Raw genomic sequence first — 5918 nt, forward strand, 5'->3', positions numbered from 1 at the left:
TATGTGGTGATCACCAAGTCTATGGACAAAGTTCTTTAGCAGTTAAAACATAAGCTATAGTAGAAATTCCTGCTAAGAACATAAGCTCTCTGAGGGTAAGGGTTGTTTTGTTTTGTCTTTGTAATCCAATTAAACATAGTGCCTGGCACATAGGAGTCACTTAATAACATCTTTATTGATTATAGTAAAATACATGGGTGCATCTCATTAAATAGCCCGAGTGTTTGGGCCTGAGTTTAGTAAGAAAGAACAAGGGGAAATGAGGGTGATAGAAATCAAACGAAACCAAAACATATCAACAGAAACTTATTTTTAAAAAAATGAAGAATTTTATAGGTTTTCTTTTATTTTCTTATTTTGTCTTATAATTGTTAATGCACCATTGGGCTAAACTCTTCCGTTCAGTTGATGACTCACAAACTTCAAAATAGAACCATCATTTAGTGGATTCAAGTGTAGACAGATAAGATTTAGATAAGACGGATAAGAATAGATAAGATTTTAGGACCCACCTTGGTGTCGATGAGAAACAAAGTTGAAGGCCTCATATTCAATATCATCTTCAGTAATTAGTCCTCAAACTATTGGTGCTTTTTGACTCATTGATCTTACTGGGCCATACCCAAAGGAGGTCAGAGTTAGAAAAAAAAAATAAAGTTCTCCATGAGCACTTTTTGTGGTAGGAAAAAAAACTAAACAAACTAGAGACAGAGTCTCTACCAATTGGGGAATGGCTGAACCATCTGTGGTGGTGTATGGAAGTGATGGAATCTTATTTCACCATAAGAAATGACAAATAGGAAGAGTTCAGAGAAACATATGAAAGGTATACAATATGAACAAATTAATTTGGTCACTAATGTGAACAAAGAAAGCAGGAGGACAATATATACAATGATTGCAATAATATCAATGAGAATAGCACTAGAGGGTAGTTGAACTGATTAAATGCAATGATGAATATTGTTTTCAGAGGGCAGATAAATAAACATACCTCCCTCCTCTTACTAAAGGTGGGGGACTATGGATACTGAATATGGCAATGCTGTCAGGCATGGTTGTTCATGGTCCTTTGATTTTGCTTAATTATTTTTGTTAAAAGAGAGGGTCGTGGTGGCAGCATTTAGGCAAGTGACTGGTACAGAAGCTGAAAAGCATTAATAATTCTTCTCTCTCTACAATGTAAGCTCTCTGTGGGCAGCAAATGTTTCATTTTTGTCTTTGTAGCCCTAACAATATCTGGTACGGAGTCACTCTTAATAAATGTTAATCGATCAATTGATTAAAAACAACAAAAACCATTTTTTACAAATTTTCCTAAAATAATTCATGAAAAATTTGAAATATTTCCTTTCTAACTGACAGTGGTAAATATGTGTCCTTTGGGGGCTGGATACTACTCAGGAAATTAATACAATGGTGGGCTCCAGGCTGGCCAAGAGGCTGTGTTTTTGCATTCGGAGAAGCTTGTTAAAGTTGGGAACAGAGCCAGGTACATTGTCCCAACAATCCATCAGAAGCACATAGTTAAAGGACATTAGAGTTGTTCATCTAGCTATGGTCTAATTAATTTTCAAAAGGCCACAATTGCTTCTGCAGTCTTGTAACAAGCATTTTCATTCATTCCAATGAAGCTGGGCTTGGCTCAGAGCCTCATCAGAAGGGACTCTAATGGCATCTTCTCTGCTTTGTGGATACCCTGGAGAGGCTTCCTCTGGATCAACAGAGGGAGATTTGTGCCTTGGGCAAGTGTGGGTAGGATAAGTGTCCAGAGAGCCAAGGCTGTTCTGTGACCTTTCCTGCATGGAAGGGGCGTGCGTGGCCATGAGCATGGAGGAAGAATCTTGGCCCTTTGGCATGATTGGATTTACCTCTGCTGCCCATAATGAAATTGTTTACATTGGTTAAACCATATGCTGGGACTCCTGTTAGTAAAAAAGGACTGTGGACTAATGCCAGAGGAAGGTTGTATTAGGCACGTAATGGATTTTTTCTTTGCCTGGGTTTATGTGCAAGGAATGACATTTGCTTCTGGGCATGGGGCCCAAGTTCTATTTAATTTTTAGTAAAGCTTTCCCAGGGTCACTGATGCTCTCCCCACAGATGGAGACTTCATAAATTAATAAATAGATAATAACAACTCTGCCAGCAGAATGAGTTTACTTTCTTGGGTTCTCATCCTCAGTGCTAAGAGACAAAATGATGTTTGGGGACGTTTGGAGTAAGTTTAGGATGTATTTTCTGTGTTAAACTTACTCCTGTCTAGCAGGAGAATATTTCAGTGAAAGAAGTGGAATTCCACTGTGACATTGAACTTCTTAATGTTTGGACAACGCCGACATCCTCCATTGCCACACTCTACTAATACCACCTTGTCCCTGCATCAAATAAAACTTGCACCTAAAAAGCACAGGACCATTTAAATCAATTTTGAAGAGAAATTGAAGTTCACACAATTTGCTATTCCTACTACACTGAGAGTTTGTTTTTGTAGATTCCAGATGATGTTACAGCCAATTTAGAGAGATGTAATTTTGTTTAATTTGCCCTCCACACAAGTACACTGACGTTAAGTAGTCTATAAATAGCCTTCATTCACAGTATGTGTGCTACTTTCTAAAATATAAGCCCATGTTCTATTTTTCAGTGGTTCCTGTCCTATGAGTGGAATCTAATATCACGGAGCTCAATGTACCTTTATCAGCACAAGTGTAATTAAAGTAGCCCTTAGATTTTCAACACATTCATGCCACACACCCCTCCCCAAATGTTTATCCCAACATGGTGTTTTTAAAAAAAATTTATCTAGCTAAATGAAATACAGTCATCACAGAATCATAAGATTTCAGGATTTGAAGGGACCTCAAAGATTACTTATTGAATGCAATTGGTTCCTACAAAAGGATCCACCCTACAATATCTCTGATAAGTCATCCTCTAGCCTTTGCCTGAAGGCCTCAAATGATGGATAACTCAGTACTTCCCAAGGCAGTCCATTTAACTTGCGGATCGCTCTAATCATTAGGAGGCTTTGCTTACATCTAACCTCCATTTATCTGTATATTACTTCCGCATATTAATTTTACTTTAGCAGAAGTGTTTACTCCTACTTCCTTATGGAAATAGCTATTATATTTACATAAAAGTCCTCTCTTCTTTAGGCTAACTCTTCTCAGTTCCCTTGACCGTACTTTATATGACCCTTCACCATCCTGGTCGCCTTCCTGTGGACACTTTCCATTTTGTCAATATCCTCTCTTAAATATGGCAGCCATATTTAAACACAATATTCCAGATGTGTTCTGTCCATGACAAGGGACAATGAGCACATCACTTCCTTTGTCCTGGACACTGCATCCTTTTAATCCAGTCCAAGATTGCTTTAGCTTTCTTGGTCTCCATTTTATCCAGTTGACTTATATTGAGATTGAACTCATCCAGAAGTGGGAAGCATTTCTGTAAGAATGGATCTGGGGAGTTTCCTTTCACTATTTCAGTGATGTTTTCTATTTTGTTCAGGCTTTAATAATATTCGTGTTTTATATAATATTCAAAATGATATGAAACATCACCTTTTTCAGTACAAAGAAACACATTAGATAAATGCTGCCATATATCAAACACTCAGATTCCACCAATAGTCATAATCTACGTAGATTTTCATCTCTCATGAAACTCAGTGTCCTGTGCTAGCTGTGTTGTTTAACAAATTAATTTATAGGGACAGCTAAGTGTTGCAGTGGATAGAGCACTGGCCCTGAAGTCAGGAGGACCTGAGTTCAAATCCGGCCTCAGACACATAACATTTGCTAGCTGTGTGACCCTGGGCAAGTCACTTAACCCCAATTGCCTCACCAAAAAAGCAAAACAAAACAAAACAAGAAAAAACAAATTAATTTATATTTATTCTATTTTAAATATAGCCATAAGTTACAAATTCACCCAATGACACCAGAAGAACAATAACACCACTATTGGGTGTTGGCCATCATCTCAGCAACTCAAAGTTTATTTTATATCTTTGCTTTCATGGAACCATTGTATGTTGGGATCATCTTCCCTACTCACATCCTAAGTACCTGCGTATTCTTATTTGATATTCCAGTCAACAGATTTATTCAGATCTAGAACCTGATTGCAGAATGACTACAAGATTATGCTTGCTGTTTTATATTTTGCCTTTATATTAGACTTTAGATTATTAGATTATTTATTTATTTATTCAGATTATTTATATTGAGGGTAGGATGAGACTGCTCAGTGAAATGAGAGAAATGCATCAATAGAAATCTTAGTGTTGAAATCTTTCTGCTTCCTGGAAGTAATGGAGGATTTTCTGTTTGGCAACTTTGTGTGTGTGTGTGTGTGTGTGTGTGTGTGTGTGTATGTGTGTGTGTGTGTGTGTGCGTGCGTGTGATAAATTCATACTAAGGCCCACAAAGGTGAAGCAGCTTGGCAAAGGTCACATAGGTGGCAGGTAGAGGAATGAATATTTGAACAAAGTCCTGTAACTTTTAAACCAACCGTCTTTCCATTAGCCCGTACTTCCTAGGTGGAAGGAAGAAGTGAAACCGCCCTAGGCTATCTAGAACCCTGGAAAAGGGAAGGGAGCTCTTATCTAGAACCCTGGAAAGGGGAAGGGAGCTCTTCAGTCATGTTTGGTGTTGATGCATCACTCTCAGAAAACCACACACAGACTATGCCCAAGCTACCAATGGGCTGCATTCCAAAAGTTCATTTTGAAATCCTCCTCAGAAGTCGAATGCATTTTCTCATAGAAACGATGCTATTCACGCTGTGTAGGTTCCCAGGGTAGGCCACAAAAGCTTTTTGTAAACTAAAAAAGGCTATATAAGCATCAGTGACTATCACTAGTATCAATAAAGCCCCATCCTGATGCTTTGCCCCATTGTGTAAATGGCCCTGAGTTCCTGACCCTTCTCCAGATTTCTTATGTCTGGGGAGGTCATCACAGTCCATGGGGAAGTCACTTCGGCCCTCAGCATCATCAGCATCATCCTTGACTTTTCCTTCTCTGTCATGTGTGGTACCCAATCAGTTGCCAAAACCGAGTCTAACTACAAGACCTCTTTCTCTCTGCTCACTCAGCTTCCACCCCTGACTCTCATACCTCTCCCTTGGACTATTTTAATAATCTCCTAATTGTACTCCCTGCCTTCAATCTCTCTAATCCATCATTAATAAATACTGTGCCCAAGGTGCAGGTATGACCATGTTATTCCTTTGACCAAAAAACTTCAGAGGCTCCCCTGGATCACCTGCAAAAACCTGAGTGTGGCATGCAAGGCTATTCATAATCTGCCTTTTACCCACTTGACCAGCCTTACTCTTCTTCTCTCTTGCCTCCTGGCTATTCCTAGATAGCCCTTACCCTGGAAAACTGGAAATTCTTCAAACTGACCCATCAATGGACTATCTATGGATTAAGATTCCTTCTCACCAGAAGCTATCAGGTCCTGATTGTTTTCAATGCTTTCTCTATACTCTTTCATCTCTAGGTCATCAGCAGTGGCTCTCCTGAGAAACTTAGTGACAACATTTTCTTTTTTTTACATATATATATTACTGATTTAACTCATTAACTTTCCACAAAAACAACAGCTAGCAGCGTCTTAAGATGACTGTGTTCTTTCACTCATTCACTATTGCATACAAAAGCCAGAATGACAGTGAAGAGTATTTACTGGTCCCCATTAGGAGGTCTGATACTTAACACCATCTCTGGAATGGTGCTCATTGTCCTCATAAGCTTCTCCATTGTAATGGTGTCTTCTTTCTTGAGAAGGGCCCAAACCTACCAGTTCTACCTGGCCCATTCCTTTAGTCTTCTCTATTTCTTTTCTTTGGGGCATTAGCTTTTCCTACAAAGAGAGCTTATCTGATGAAAAAAAGCCATT

General features: G+C 38.8%; 1 pseudogene; it reads right to left on the minus strand.

Annotated features, from left to right (window-relative positions):
• Positions 1-5714: 5714 nt before the first annotated feature.
• The window catches only part of LOC110222555 (dnaJ homolog subfamily A member 1 pseudogene), a 1571-nt pseudogene continuing 1367 nt past the window's right edge, over positions 5715-5918 (minus strand).

Source organism: Phascolarctos cinereus, unplaced genomic scaffold, assembly GCF_003287225.1.
Source record: "Phascolarctos cinereus isolate Bilbo 61053 unplaced genomic scaffold, phaCin_HiC Scaffold_4;HRSCAF=312, whole genome shotgun sequence".
NCBI lineage: Eukaryota > Metazoa > Chordata > Mammalia > Diprotodontia > Phascolarctidae > Phascolarctos > Phascolarctos cinereus.